At 50.1% G+C, this 14,189-nt stretch overlaps 1 protein-coding gene and 1 long non-coding RNA gene across 2 annotated transcripts in view; one reads left to right on the top strand and one right to left on the bottom strand.

The window, feature by feature from the left end:
* The window catches only part of RXRA (retinoid X receptor alpha), a 195,150-nt gene that overhangs the window by 77,139 nt on the left and 103,822 nt on the right, over nt 1–14,189 (top strand). The gene's annotated exons all lie outside the window — the stretch shown is intronic.
* Nucleotides 6,108–13,740, bottom strand: LOC149855309 (uncharacterized). Its single transcript, XR_016438479.1, has 3 exons — nt 12,660–13,740; nt 8,481–8,627; nt 6,108–7,269 (listed from the first exon to the last, which is right to left on the bottom strand). It is a non-coding gene; the product is annotated as an uncharacterized LOC149855309 (long non-coding RNA).

The following is a 14,189-nucleotide window of genomic DNA, read 5'->3' as shown; positions in this document are numbered from 1 at the left end:
TTTTCCTATCTCGGTTTCAGACTGACGTGGAGATTTCAGAGCAAGATCTGCAGCTCTGGCACAAATCAGGACTCTGTTAGCTATGCAGGCGGGGGGTAAAACCCCAGTGCTGAGCATTTCACTACAAGCTTGAATTGCCCATGATGTATCATGATGCACTGATACAGTGTGGAGCTTCCCTAGCTACTGTGGCTTGCCCACCTGAGCCCCCTGGGAGAGGTGGGGGGCAGTGGACCTAGGTCTACCATGCAAATATATCCTATTTTTTATGCAGGCCTATTTTGGGTCTAGTATATAGTCCCTTGCTATCCCAGGTCATGACTTAAAGCTGGCAGCTGCTCTTGCATTTGTTCACATCTGAAAGCCCCGTGGTGCTGTAACCAGGGGACCTTGTGCTTGACAGCTCAGGGAGCCTGTTCAGAAACGGGTGCAACAGAAAACTGAAAACTCAGAAAGCTTTCCCCAGAGACCCTCTGTGCAGCAGTGAGTGGGAGTTGAGGAGGGTGTGTGGTGCTTGGAGCAGTTTGCTAAGCCGGGTAACCACAAAGGCTGGGGGATTTAGGAGTGCGTGCATGTCTTGGTGCTCGTACTTTGTGCAGGGGAAGAAAGGACAGGGACGGCGAGAGCTGGAGGTGGATGCTCGGCTCCTCTCGGGGAATAAGCTATCGGCCACATTATCACAGCTCGTCTGAGAGTTTCGGGAGGCAGGAGGGAGAAAGAGTGAGACTGGGGAGATTAATAATAGAAGCCCTGGCATCCGTTTTAGATTAGTGAGAGAAAGCTCAGTGCCCATCTTACCTGGCATGTAACTTTAATGCTGAGATAATGAGCAATGATATTTATTTGTAAAAGATCTCAAGATATCACAGCTCAGAGAGTAGCCAGTAGCTGTCACAGGCTCCAGGCTCTCTCCTCAGGCTGCCGCTCTGAACGGTAACCCAAGAGCTCTGGTCTATGCTTGGCTCACTTTTCATGCTGAAGTGACATTCAATGTGCGTGTGTGGATTGCCAGCTCAAGCCTTGGCCAAGATTTGCAAAAACGAGCTCTTGCTTTCAGGTAGCCCATTGGAAATAGCTTAAAGGAGGCCATGTTTGCAGAAAGGCTAGTGCAGCTATGCCTTGGGGGAGGAAAAAAAAATCGATCCTCTTGAAGCTCATTATAGTCAGGTACTGGAAGTCATGGCAATCAAAATCTGTTCTGAAAAATCCTGGGCTTCAAGTCCCACCAGCTGCCAACAGGAGCTTGAGTGACAACCCTCCTATGCCTGATGAAGGGCGTTCGTGCCGGAAAGCTTGCAATTAAAGCCTTTTTTTTGCAAAAATCTAGTTGGTCTAATAAAAGAGATCACCTCTACCATGAGTCCTGATTGCTTCTGCCACTAGACCAATATGGCTATATCCTGGATACCTGACACAACCCAGGGAAGAGCTTTGGGACCAGGCTGTTTGGCATCTGTAATCTCCTTAAATGTGCTGTAACGACCTCCCCGCCTTGCCGAAGTTGCGGCTCCAGCAGTAGGGACCTGGACCTGGGTTCAAAATTGCTGTGCCCCATCCCTGTCTCCAATGCTGGCTGCGAAGTGCCAGCAGAGATGCACTGCCAGGTGGATCCAGGCTGCCATGAAGGAGCCCGGAGGAGCCCCGTGGCAGAGGGGCGTCCCGTCTGTGCCAGAAAGCATGTGGGGCCTCCCCTTTTCATGGCTCTCCTTCAGCCCCAGGCCTTCACTTTCTCCTGCCTGTCATGTTTATTTGAGAAGGGCCCCAACACAGGAAGGATGTGGTGGTGGTTGAAGGGCTGAAATGATAGCAGTCGAGGTGTGCGAGCGCGCCGGGGGGGGAGGCAGAGGAGGGCGGGTGCCTCCGCGAGCCTCTAGGGTGACTCAAAAATCACTTCCGCTCACAGAAAAAAGAAGCAATCAGCCAACCGAGATTTGTTGGATTTTGGAAGAGGATGAGCTGGCTAACAACCTTTTTTGCCTGCCAGAGGTAGCTTTACTCGAGACGTTCCCCGGGGTTGCCCTCAGCCTGGTGCCACTCAGGGCTGGAGGGGGTGGGAAGTCATCAGCATTCACAGTTGGGAACATCTCCCGTTTTGGCTGCACAAAGCAACCGGCAGCTGTATCAGACTCTAGTTTCCACGAACCCATGAAGCCCTAAAAAGGAGGAGGTGGCAAGGTTTTTGCATTGCTGTACTGACTCCTTACCTCTAGCCAGGCAGCTGGCTGAGGTGGGTGGAGGGTGGGAAGAGGGGTATAAATGCTAATCCTATGAAATATGAACTTTCATTTCTACCCAGAAGAAGTTTTACAATCTTTTCTCCAATGCCTGATGAAGGGTGTTTGTGCCTGACAGCTTGCAATTAAAGCCTTTTTTTTTGCAAAAAATCTTGTTGATCTAATAAAAGACAGCATCTCTGCTATGAGTCCTGATTGCCACAAATGGACCACTTTTCCCCACCAGTCGTGTTGTGTGCTTGAAAAGGAGCCAGTCTGGAGTGCTCTTTGGCAGGTGGCTGTCTCTTTCTTATTAAGATGCCCCGCTGGGTAATTACTGGGTTAAAGCTCTGATGAGATAACACTTCATTAGTTTTGTGCTGTTGGGGAATTAGAAGCATTGGGATCTATCTCAGGCTTTACTTCTGCTAAGGGCCTTGGCTGACGAGGCATATTATCATCTTGGTCAGGGGGACGTTGCTTTGCCTCCCCCGGTTTCTGGCATTGGGTTCAACTGTGGGGCCTTCCCTATTTTGGTCAGGGGCAGAGGAAGGATCAGAAGGGTAGTCCTGGAATTGGTGCCAAGAGAAGAGCTCAGACAGTCCCATATTTCCTTGCGCTGTCCTCAGGCAGCCTGTGCGGATATGTGTGGGCTGCTTCCTGGGCGGGAGTAATTGGCTTTGACACACCACAGTCCCTCTTTTCAAGTGCTGTGTGGATGCAACTACCCTAGTTCCAGTTTAGGCCCATGTCGAGCAGGCACAGTGCATTCACCCTGTGCGCACGGCCTCAGATCTAAACTGGGAAGAGAGATTTTAGGTGACATTGGGCACATCTACAAGTGTGCATTTACTGGGCAGTAGCCAAAATTACTGTGTAGTATGGGTGCGCGTCTTCACGTGCATGCCCATACTACACTGTAAATATTGCGACTTATGATGACTTGAGCATAAATTTGATACCTGTGTCATGCAGGCATCAAATTTACGCCCAATTAATTACTGCACACTAACACACATGTAGACACCTTACTGCATAGTAACACCATGCGTGTGGACTGACTTGGGACTAAATGCATTTTAATGCCTGCACTTGTAGACACCGACCCATTCACACTTACTGCACAGTAAATTTAAGCCGGTGTAAATGCATGTGTAGACATGCCTGGTGTCAACTGCTGTAAGCCTAGCACTAAATATCTTCCGCCATGCACATGCGTGGGTGGAAGTGGATGTAGCACCATCGACTTTAATGGAGATTTCCCGTCGATCCCAGCAGAGGATTCGGTCTTACGATGACAGCAGCAGCATGTGCTATCATATCCAATGTTCCTGTTGCATTCCTAGCAGCTCCCGCTTGCTCATTAGGCTTCTCTGCAGGGGTGAATGGAAGGACTGTGTTTATATAGGGCTAGCATGGTACGGGTGGAGATGGGTCCTGGATGATAAGCCGATGCAGGTAATACCCAGCAAGCAACTGCATCCAATTCTGTTGGCACAGGCTGCAGCTCAATGGCAAATAAGATCAACGGGAGCAACAAGCTGCTGGTGGGGGGGTTGATCCTAGTGCATTTGCCCATCAGTGCACTGGCAGAGCTCTGCGGGAAGGGATCCCCTTTCAGTGCCGTTACAGTCCAATTAATCAAGGGGGTTTCCTCTGGGCCAGGAGCCAAAGGGCGGAGAAGAGGCGACATTTCCAAATAAATAGAGAGGTGGGTGGTGTGAGCAGGAGCAGGGAGGCGGAGGCCTTTCCAGGTGGTGGGCCTGTGATTTATGCCTGAGATGATATCAAGCCATTAAGCGCTGCCCATTGAAAGTGTTTACTGAGGATGTCAGCTTCTGGCTATTAAACCAGACTGGCCTAGGAGCTGGCAGGGATAGAGAGAGATGAGCTGCTGGGAGGAGGGGATGCCTTGAATACGCATTGCAAAGCTGCTTTCACCTTTCTCTGAAGCATCTTGGTTGCACGCAGGGTGCTCTGTCTTGGCAGGCCCTCCTTTCTGCTCTGCTGGACATTCTTAAGGCAGGATTTGGGTTGTTGGCTGTATTAGAGGAAGAGGCATGACTTCCCCAGTCTTTCCCACCTGCCCACACCTTTCCGCCCAGCCTCTTTCCCTTGCCCTGTCACCCCTTCAGCACCAGCGACTGGTTGCTGAGTCTGAACCCAAATGATGTAGCTGGCATTAGACCCAGGAAACAGGGAGGCTGGATACTGGCCAGGCTGTGCACTTGATCCAAACACAGCTGGAGCTGATCTGATGAAGTGAGAGGTTAAGAAGAGAGCATCTGTTATCTAAAGGGGACACACAGCAGGGAACCGTAAGCTCTTTATTTTTTCCCCCTTCCCCTGTTCAACGCATCATCTCTTATTTTATTTCTTTGATTTATTATGGGAACACATGCTTCTGGGGTGGTCAGTCAGTGCCCCTGGTGAATGATTGACACGATGACTTGTGCACTCGCTTGTCTGGATCCTGCCATCACTTCGCCCGCCCCAGAAGTGCAGCCAGCTCTGGGGTGAATCAGGGCAGTTGTTGCAGCCAAGAGTGGCAACATGCCCTGATAACCTGTGATAAATGATGTAGCATCAGACTAAAACTGCAGGGGAGATGCAGTAGTGCAGGATATCATGGCTCGTATGTGAGCATGGGTAAAACAAGGATAGGGAGTTGTTTGCCTCCTCCTTGCCAGGAGTCACAGGAGCTTCTTCCCCTGACCAGGGAGCTCGCCCATCTCTACAAAATCTGGATTTCAGTGCAGCCCGCACCAGTGACGGCAGCAGTGGAAACTAAGGAGCAGGCAGGCCTCAGCTACTTTACATGACACTGGTATGAAAGCCTCAGCCCTTGCTTTGCCGTGCTGGTGCTGGTGGTGGATTCTGGCTCCCAATATTCCCGGGGTCCCAGCTCCATAGTAAGGCTCCCCCACAGGGCACTGTCCTTTCCCAAGGGCGGGCTGCATTATAGATATGCCCAGAGCAGGCTGATGGGATGCACGCCAGCTGTGCAGCAGCTGGGGCAGGGCAGGCTGTTGGAGCTGGGAGAGGCATTTGGTCAGTCTCCATAGAGTAACCTGACCTACCCTTCCCTAAGTGACTCTGGCTCCATTTCCACCTGATAATGATAAGGCCCACATCCCCGTGGGCAGGTTGCTCTGATGCATTCGGCGCTTTCTTGCTCCCGTGGTCCAGGCTTGCCCTTTGCAATCTTCCCCAGGACCGTCCCTATGGGTGGGACCCCATCTGATCCTAACTCTCTTGGCTTTGGTGGATGGACCCCAAAGGATGAACTGAGCTCCTGGCTCTTGGTAGACCTGTTAGGCTGCGTCCATGACTGAGGACCAACCGGTAACCACCCGTCTTAGCAGGTCAGGGGATGGGGACGAGGGTATTTTAATGACTTGGCCAATAGTCTCATAAGTAAATAGCTGAGGATCCCAGCAGCCAGTGCCTCCAGGGGGGTGCGCACTTGGAGCCAGGCCATTAAGCCGCTTGTTCAGCAGTCGCCGCTGCATTATGGTTCACTCACAAGCCAGCCTGCTGCTGTCAGGGCCGCAGGAGGAGAGCGGTGGAGAGGGGTGGGGGATGGAAAAAAGCGACATGTAAATAAACTTAAAAATAAAAAGTGACAGAGATTATTTGCTGCTTAATGAACTAAACTGCCCAACCTCCCACCGAGCAGTGAGATTGTTTATAAATGACAGAGAGGGCTTTATTTTAATGGGCAGTAAATCTCCTTCATCCTGCACGCAGGCAGTCACGAGCATGCAGGATTAATAAGCTCACGCGAAACTGCAGGCACCCTGCTTCTGCGCTCTTGGTTTCTTGGGCTTTATGCATCATCTCAGGAGGGTTTCCTCCCCTCCCCTCCACCTGCCCCCACCCCACCCTCCTTGCTTTGCATTCCCTGCTTCCTAAGTCCCTTCGTGATGCTGATTAACCCCTGAGGTTATCAGGCCAGGAGGAAATAGGGGTTCTGCTTCTGTGCCTGGGCATGTCCTGTGCTAGGGCTTGTTTGTATGCTAGAATAATTAATGCTTCCCCACTCTCTTTTCTGTCTGTGGGTTGCAGCTGGAGCCTTGCCTCTGATCATCACAGAGGTTAGTTCATAAGGGACTGTCCCCTATTGCCTGCAGGCAGATTTTTGTTCCAAGCCCCCAGCATCTTCCCAACCTGTGCTCTTGTGTTCGGAGATTTGAAAACAGTAGCTGCCATGCAGTTGAGCCCAGGCCGCGTCCTGGGTGCCAAGATCCCACATTCACGTCCTTCCAAGTGATCCCCCCATGCCGAAAAACGCCTGGGCTCACAGCCCCGGAGGAAACGCATGGGGAGAGTGACACTAACGCATTGAAAGGGGGAAGGAAATGGCATGACTCATACTATCCCAATAGTTTAGTGATGACATTGAACAGGTAGGAGGAAAAAAACACTCATTGGTATTATATCTCGTGGATAAAGAGATACTTGGACATAAGACCGCTCTCCTGCCTAAAAGAAATGGCAAATGTGAATAACTAAGGAAGTTTTCCTGCTTTTGGTTTAAAGGGACAGGGGTAAGTCCATTCGAGATCACAGTTGTTAGCTCAGACCTAATGAGGCCTTGTGCATGGCACGCAGCGTGGCACGTACTTGTCGTCCGGGGCTGTAAAAATAAGAGATTTAAAATGATTTGCTTCTCACGCCTCCCCAGTGCTTGGAAAGATTCACTTGTCACAGCGTAAATCTGGAAATAATTCTGACATGCAAGATATGTGCATTAAAGACGGGTCAGGAAGTGGGCTGAGGGGAGGGTTAGGCTTGTAAAACCTTATCACTCCAGAGCTCTTTCTGTCTTGCCGTCACTTGCTATATGCATGCCTGTCCATCTGTCTGTCTATCAACATGCCCTGAGTGGCTGCAAAGCAGGGAGAGGTTTGAATCCAGGGTTGGATGTCGGATGAAAAGACAGGCTTTACTTCAACCCCAAATAACTGTTTGTGATGTGGGGATCTCTGGGCTGCATCCTCTACCCCGTGTCCCGTGGGAGCTCTGGCTCATCATCATCACAGTCTCTTGAGGCCTTAAAAAGAAATCAGAGTGTCAGGATTCCTTATCGATCAAAGGGCAAGAAGGGGAGGCCTTATAAAGCCTTGAGCCTACCCTAGGACTCTGAGATATACCGTTCTTCCCTTCATTCAACATCTGCTCTAGTCTATTATTTCAGTGACGGGAGAGTTGTTTCATACCTGCTTTCTCCGTGGATGATGCTTGGGGCTTAGCGCTACAATAGACCCTGCCTGCAAAATCAGGGGAGGTTTGCTTTTAATTCTGGAGACGACAGGAGTAGAGTAAGTGCCAAGTGGAAAAGGTACTCCTGTGTGCAGACAGACAAGCCGAGACCCAGAATGCACAGCTGCCAGCTGAGATGAGCCTGGGCTGCTCCGCCAGGGTTTATTTATAGGGCTCTAAATTGAGAGCTACCAAGCTACTATGGCTGCCCGCAGCAGGCAGAAGCAAAGGAAAGCAGTGGTGCTATTGAAATAAGAGAGGGGGTAAGGAAAGGCTGTGCCAAGAGAGGGGATGAGGGAGGCACACGCCCCCTGAGCCATAAATAGCAGGTGGCAGAGAGCTGCAGGAAGGAGAGTGGACGGATAGGATGGTAGGAGGGCTGGACACTTCAGTCCACACACATAGCATTAATGCACTTTAACACCTGCACGTGTAGATGCCTGGCTAAACCCACTTAATGCGCATTAAGCTAGTGCATATTAAATTTAGGTGCACTTAAATGCAAGTGTAGACACGCCCTCAGTTTCCCGAGTTGCAGATGCCCAGAGGACTTTTCCAGGCAGAGAAAGGGCGTTGGGAAACCATAAAGGCCCTTGCTCTTTTCAATGCTGCAAATTGCTTCCCGTTATATATTGGATTGTATTCTGAAAATGTTTTTGCCCTTAACGGGGGATAAAGCACTTCAGGCCAGGACAGCAGGGTTCGACTTTTGCCGCCACGGGAATCTGTAGCTTCCCTCTGGAGCAACTACCGCAGGGGGGGAGAAGACACTAGAGTTAAAAATGTTCCTTCTGGAAGCCAGCAGTCCCCTTGCTCCAGCTCATGTCAGCTGGGAGCTCAGCTCATCCCTCCCTAATGCACACACCCCTGGCCTGGCTGTACAGAAGTTGCACAACAGGCACACCGTCAATAGAGAGCCGGGCCCGCGTGCATGGAGATTATTATCTGAGAGACATGCCTGTTCCTGCGGGGCTGTCGGGGTCTGTGGTGCAACACACATACCTGCCATGGTCTGCCGTTGTTAAAACTTGCAGCGGAGGGTAGTGCTGACTGCAGAGCCCCAGCCCCAAGTGAACAGGGTGAGCATCTACTTCATACCAGTTTGCTTCTCTCTCCTGAACTGAAGTCGCCTCCTGGTTGTCAGAAGAGCTGCCATGTAGATAAAAGACAGACAAAGCTCTGGACTGAGGGTATCGACTCCACGCAGTGGCACTTTCGAACGTAAAGGCAGAACTGTGCAGGAGTTCAGTGCTCCCTGTTGGACTGGCACGAGGCTCCAAAATGAACTCCCCATGGGAAGGGCCATCACCAGCTTCCCTGCTTTGCTCTCCAAGGGTGTGTTTACACATGCAAGTGCTGCTGCACTGGGGCTTTCCAAAGCGCGCGGCGCTGCGACACATGCAGTCGTATACGTGGCGAAGTGCGCGTCAGCACTGAGGAAGTGGCGGCGGCGCGCTTTTGAACTAAAACGCAGAGAAGGTGCTTTACTTCAAAAGCACGCTGTGGCCGTTTGCTGCATGCTGACATGCATTTCACCGCTTATACAACTGCATGCGACGCAGCGCGGTGCACGTGAGCTGTCATGCAGAATAGGCTCGATTAATTGAGTCTGCTCTGAAATGGCGGATCTCCAGTGCATCGCAGGACCAAAAAGTATGTGCATAAATGCCCCAAGTGCCAGGTGTGCTCGAGAAATATAAAGACAGACATGGAAAGAACCAAGTCACCCCCATTCCAACCTTCCTCTGAATATATAATTTTCCACCTGGAGAACGACTGAGAGAGATAATGAACCACAGGTGACAGATGTTAGCTATGTTGCTTAATGCACAACCAGAAGGTGCTCCGACATTATGCTGATGAGCATAACAGACTAGAAATAAGATAGAATTGGAGTATGATCATGAACCGGTTTGCTTTGGATTGAAAAATCAAACCCCCGCTTGAGTCTTAAAGGCCTGGAGTTGGGGGAAGGTGATCTTCCTCTTGCATCACTCTTGCTTTCACAACACATCCATCATTGATCTGTGGAACTCATTGCCACAAGGTATCATTGAGGCAAGAACTCAACAACTTTCATAAAAAGATTAGGTGCTTTTCTTGGTGGGGATTAGATTCACGTAATTACATGGAAGAGGATTAGGAAGAAACAAAGCTTTGGGTGGTGTATAAATGCTCATGCGCTCGGGGATGAGCCAACCTCTAGTGAAGGTGAGGAGGAAGAAATTTCCCTTACTATTGTACGGCAGCCCCATCGGGATGTCTGGAGTGTAAATACCAGCCTCCCACACTACAGCTGCTGTTCTCTGGCCACATTAAACAGACCCCCGAAAGACGGTCTTTGCAGTGAACCTGCCAACCCAGCACTAGTGGGTGAGGCTTGGGCACTGCCAGAGGGAATAATGGCAGAGCTTCAGCACAGCTTTTGGGGGGCTGGATCGGAGCCCCGCTGCCCTGACACACCAGCATTCATAGTGGGCGGAGGGAGCGCGCGCAGGCTGCTGTACAAGCTGAGTAATTGCCCCTTTAAGAAGCCTGCTGTTTTCTGCAGCCATCCCCATGTCGAGCCCTGAGGGACATAGCAAAGGGCATTCTGCTGGTTACTGTGACATGCTGACGCAGAAGCCTAACCTATGGAGACGACCTTTCCCTCGGGGAGGTGACCCCTGGACCCACCCAGGCAGGCGGAGGGGGCTCTCCTCTCGCAGCTCTTGTTCCTCCAGAGGAAGTCTGCTTCCCTTCAGCCAGGCAGGCCTATCTCTCTTGCTGATGTCTCTTAACACTTTGCCCTCCCGGCGGCTGAGCTAGCAGCAAAGGCCTGGTTCCTCGGTGCAGGGAGGAATGATTGCAGCCATCTATTATTTTTTTTTTTTTTTCGACTGGCTACAAACATGCCTCGCGCAACTAATGGCACAGTCTCCACCTCGGGGGACTGGGGTAGCTGGTGTGATACTACTGCTAATTAGGGCAGTCAGGGATAAAATAAAGACTAGCCTGGAATGACTCCCACAGTGCAATGCAAACTGCCCCCTTTTTTTCTTTAATGATCAAATCAATCCGTAGTTTTAGCTTTCCTGGATGTACTTCCTGGATCTCACCTGGCCCTGGCGTGCTAGCAACCTCCACACAGAGCTTGTTTCCCAGGAGTTTCCAACTTGTTTTTCTAAGCCCTAGAGCCTAACGGGATAGCTTGTGCCAGGCTTGATGCAAAAAAGAGACTATCCAGTAGTTTGGGTAAGTGGCCGGAAACTCGGGAAACTGAGGGTGCATCTACACATGCATTTAAGTGCACCTAAATTTAGTACGCATTAGCTTAATGTGCATTAAGTTGGTTTAAGCAGGCATCTACACGTGCAGGTGTTAAAGCTCATGAACGTTCTGTGTGTGGACTGACTTGGGACTAACTTTAGTCTCTAGTGAGTCCACACACAGCATTAATTGCTTTAATGTGTCTACACGTGCATTAAAGCGTTTTAACTATTTGCGCCAAAATTTGATATCTGCATTTGTAGGTATCAAATTTAAATGCGAGTAGCCTAAATTCACCATTTTTAATGTGCATTAAGGACATGTCACGTCACGTCACGTCACGTGTAGATGCACCCTGAGGTTCTTGTTTCAGCTCTGGCTAAGCCATGGCAACTTCCTGAGCCCCTGGAGAATGCAGCTATTGACATGGTCCTTCCTAGGTAAAATGCCTTGAAATCTCCAAAAAAAGGCACAAGCTAAACAGCTTGCAAATGCACTGTAAATGACTCGAAGCAGGGATCACTGCGTTCTATGCAGCAGGCCGGACACTATAAGCTGGCAGTCCCTTCCAACTTTGATCCACTCCCCCACCCCCAGTTCTGAGGATCCTGAAGACAGTTTGTATCAAATGCTTTGAACTTTTTGTTTGTTTCAAAATGAACTCTCCAAAAACGTGCAGCCCATCTAGGCTAGGGATGGAAATGACACACAAATCGGAATAAGCAATTGGAAACCTGTTCAGATCTGTAACACAACAGAAGTTCAATGCACATAGACTGCTTTCAAAACGGCTGAAACTGGTTTAAGATAAACTTGGATGTATATAGTATTGGACTGAACTGATTTAGGTTAAATCGGTTTATTGAACTTCTGTCCCAGATCCTCTCCAGATTCAAGTTAACTCACAGTCCCCCAGCATCCCAGGATGCTTTGCAAGGGGTGGGGGCTAGCCTTGGCTAAGCTGTCTGCTCCAGCTGAGCAGGGAGGTGTGCTCTAGTGCCCCACAGCTTTTGGCTTGGGCCACTGCAGGCCTGTGGCTGCATTTCCAGAATCAAAAGTGAATGTCTGTTCACTTGCTTATTTGTTCAATCTGCGCAGCTTAGACTAACCTGCGAAGATTGAATTGATTCAGCCTCAGACTTTTTTGGTTATCTGTACTTAGCCCTAGAGGAGCTGGCAACCCGAGCAAAACCAGGAACGATAATAAAACAATCAAGGAATCAAAATATTAATTGTTGGTTTTTAAAATCCCTTTGCAAGGATGAAGAGATGCTAAAAATACATTCAGTGAGGAGGAAGTGACTCCCATTTCCACAGGGAATCCCACTGCCTGGATCTCAGGTTTTGCGACTAATTTTCCAACCCTAATTTTCTATGATGCAACCCAGATTTTCTGCGAGTCTATGGTACTAACCAGAAACTTGGGCCAGATTTACAGGAAGCCTTTGGGCAAGTTTGGAGCAAGCTCAGGGCTAGTCTCAGGCAGGTTTGGTTTTGTTTGTGAACAGCAATCGGGCAGAAGTAGGGACAATTGGTGACACACTCTCTGGGGCTTCCACCAAAGGCTGAGTGAGGGGTATAATCCAAAACCCATGATCCTTGGATGAGGCCCTACATATGCAGCTTCCCCTTTTGGGTTCACATTTGTGGGTTGAGCCTGGTATGAGACTAGAAGCAGAAGACAGAAATTGCCAAGTTTCCACCATACAGTGATGGATGGACAGAGTACCATTCCTCGGCTTGTTACTATCCCTTCCTGACCTCAGCTCCATGGAAAGACCTTCCCACCAAGCCCAGCAGCATTTAGGGCGATGGTTCCAAATTGCATCAAAATTTGGGATGTGCCCCTTTCTCCAGGATCTCCCGGAGGCCTGGAAAGCTTTTTAGCAGTCACAGTCTGGGTGGGATTAGAAGAAAGAACAGTAACCTCACCTGCTCCGGTTTGAGTGGAGTATCCAGGGTATCTCGTGAATCAGACTAAGGCTATAAGATCCTTCTTCACGCCCAATCGGTGCATAATGGATTATCTACAGAATCTAATAAAAGGTCATAATCTGTGCTTGGCAACTTCCAGCTGCTGTACGTGTGTGATCAATTAAGTCTCATACAGTTTCCCAAGTCTGTGTGTGACAATATTATGCTGACTTGAGGCCAAGGATTAAGGCAGTCGAGCAGCGACTAGCTTTTGGTTATATCCACACTCCAGGCTCCACTGGCACAGGCCTATTTGTTTGAGCGCATGGCGTGGTGCACTCTCGGACTCGCATTGCTCTGCAGAGAAGCCCCGGGTCCCGATCCAGGTTATTTCAGCAGGTCGGCATTGCACTAACTTGTTCAGCTCAGAGGAAGGGGTCACTAGTGCCCAGGTTTGCCAGTACAGCGACACAGGATGGCTTCTGCTGGGGTCCTGCACCCATACAGTCCTCATCATGGCCCTGGGGCTTTAGGATGTGTGATCACATATGGAGATCTCAGGGAGGCCCATACGGTGAAAAGGCTCGTGCGAGACTGGGATGGGGGGAGTTGCTTCTCGCCTGTAGTAATAATTAGCTGCCAGAGAAGCGAAGGCATCCGTTACCCCTGTATCCAAGGACTGCAATAAATCAACACCAAGAGCTATCTTTCCCCTTTCCAGAGAAGGACCGAGCTCTGGCTGGTGCAGATGGAGTAGCTGAGCGTGCAAGAAGGACCATCCCCTCGCGGGGTAGTGCCGCTAGCCTGGAGCTCAAGGCAAGAGGGCGGTTGCTGTGATGCTGGAGATCGTGGCTCCGTTGGCAGGACCGTTGCTGATGGAGGATCTCTATTGAATCCAGTCCCTAGGAAAACTGTTGGTTTTCCTCCTTCTGTCAGAGTCTCCTAAAGTCCCTCTGCCTCTCTCAGACCTTTTCTTTGCTTGAAGTATAATGCAGCAGTCTTCTCCTGGGCTTGCATGCACTTTCTGCCCCTGTCCTTCACCTTATACCCTCAGGAGAGCTACCCTCCACTGCCTCTCACCTCTGGGAATCCTGCTGCTTTCTTCATCTAACCCACCACAGCCGGCAAGCCAAACAAAACCCCCGGTATGAAAACCAGCTGGATTCAGTCATCCCCCCCCCCCAACCCTTCCCCCATCCCTTGCTTTTTGCCTCTTTCTTACTGGGTTGCAAAGTCATCACAGTGCCTTAAAGAAGGCGGAAATATTCCAGCAATGTCTGCGGAGTTTTAGGAATGGCTTAAAATTACAATAACTTTGAGACACTCTACATGTCCGCTTGGGGCCCAGCATTGTTTTGGTAATTTGAAGCAGATTCAGTCAGTGACTTGTGGCAAATGGCAGATTTAACTGCTGTAATAGAAACCAGGGGAGAGTGTGAGAGCAGAGATGATGGGGGAAGGAAAGGGAGTCTCATTTCTGGGATGCGCCTTGGAGCCGCGCAGGCAAAATGGGCAACGCGCCCACTGAGTGCCTCGCTATGGGGGTGC

The sequence above is a fragment of the Crocodylus siamensis genome, chromosome 11, assembly GCF_052110815.1.
Source record: "Crocodylus siamensis isolate JL-2025a chromosome 11, ASM5211081v1, whole genome shotgun sequence".
Lineage (NCBI taxonomy): Eukaryota > Metazoa > Chordata > Crocodylia > Crocodylidae > Crocodylus > Crocodylus siamensis.
This window is presented reverse-complemented; position numbering and strand designations above follow the sequence as displayed.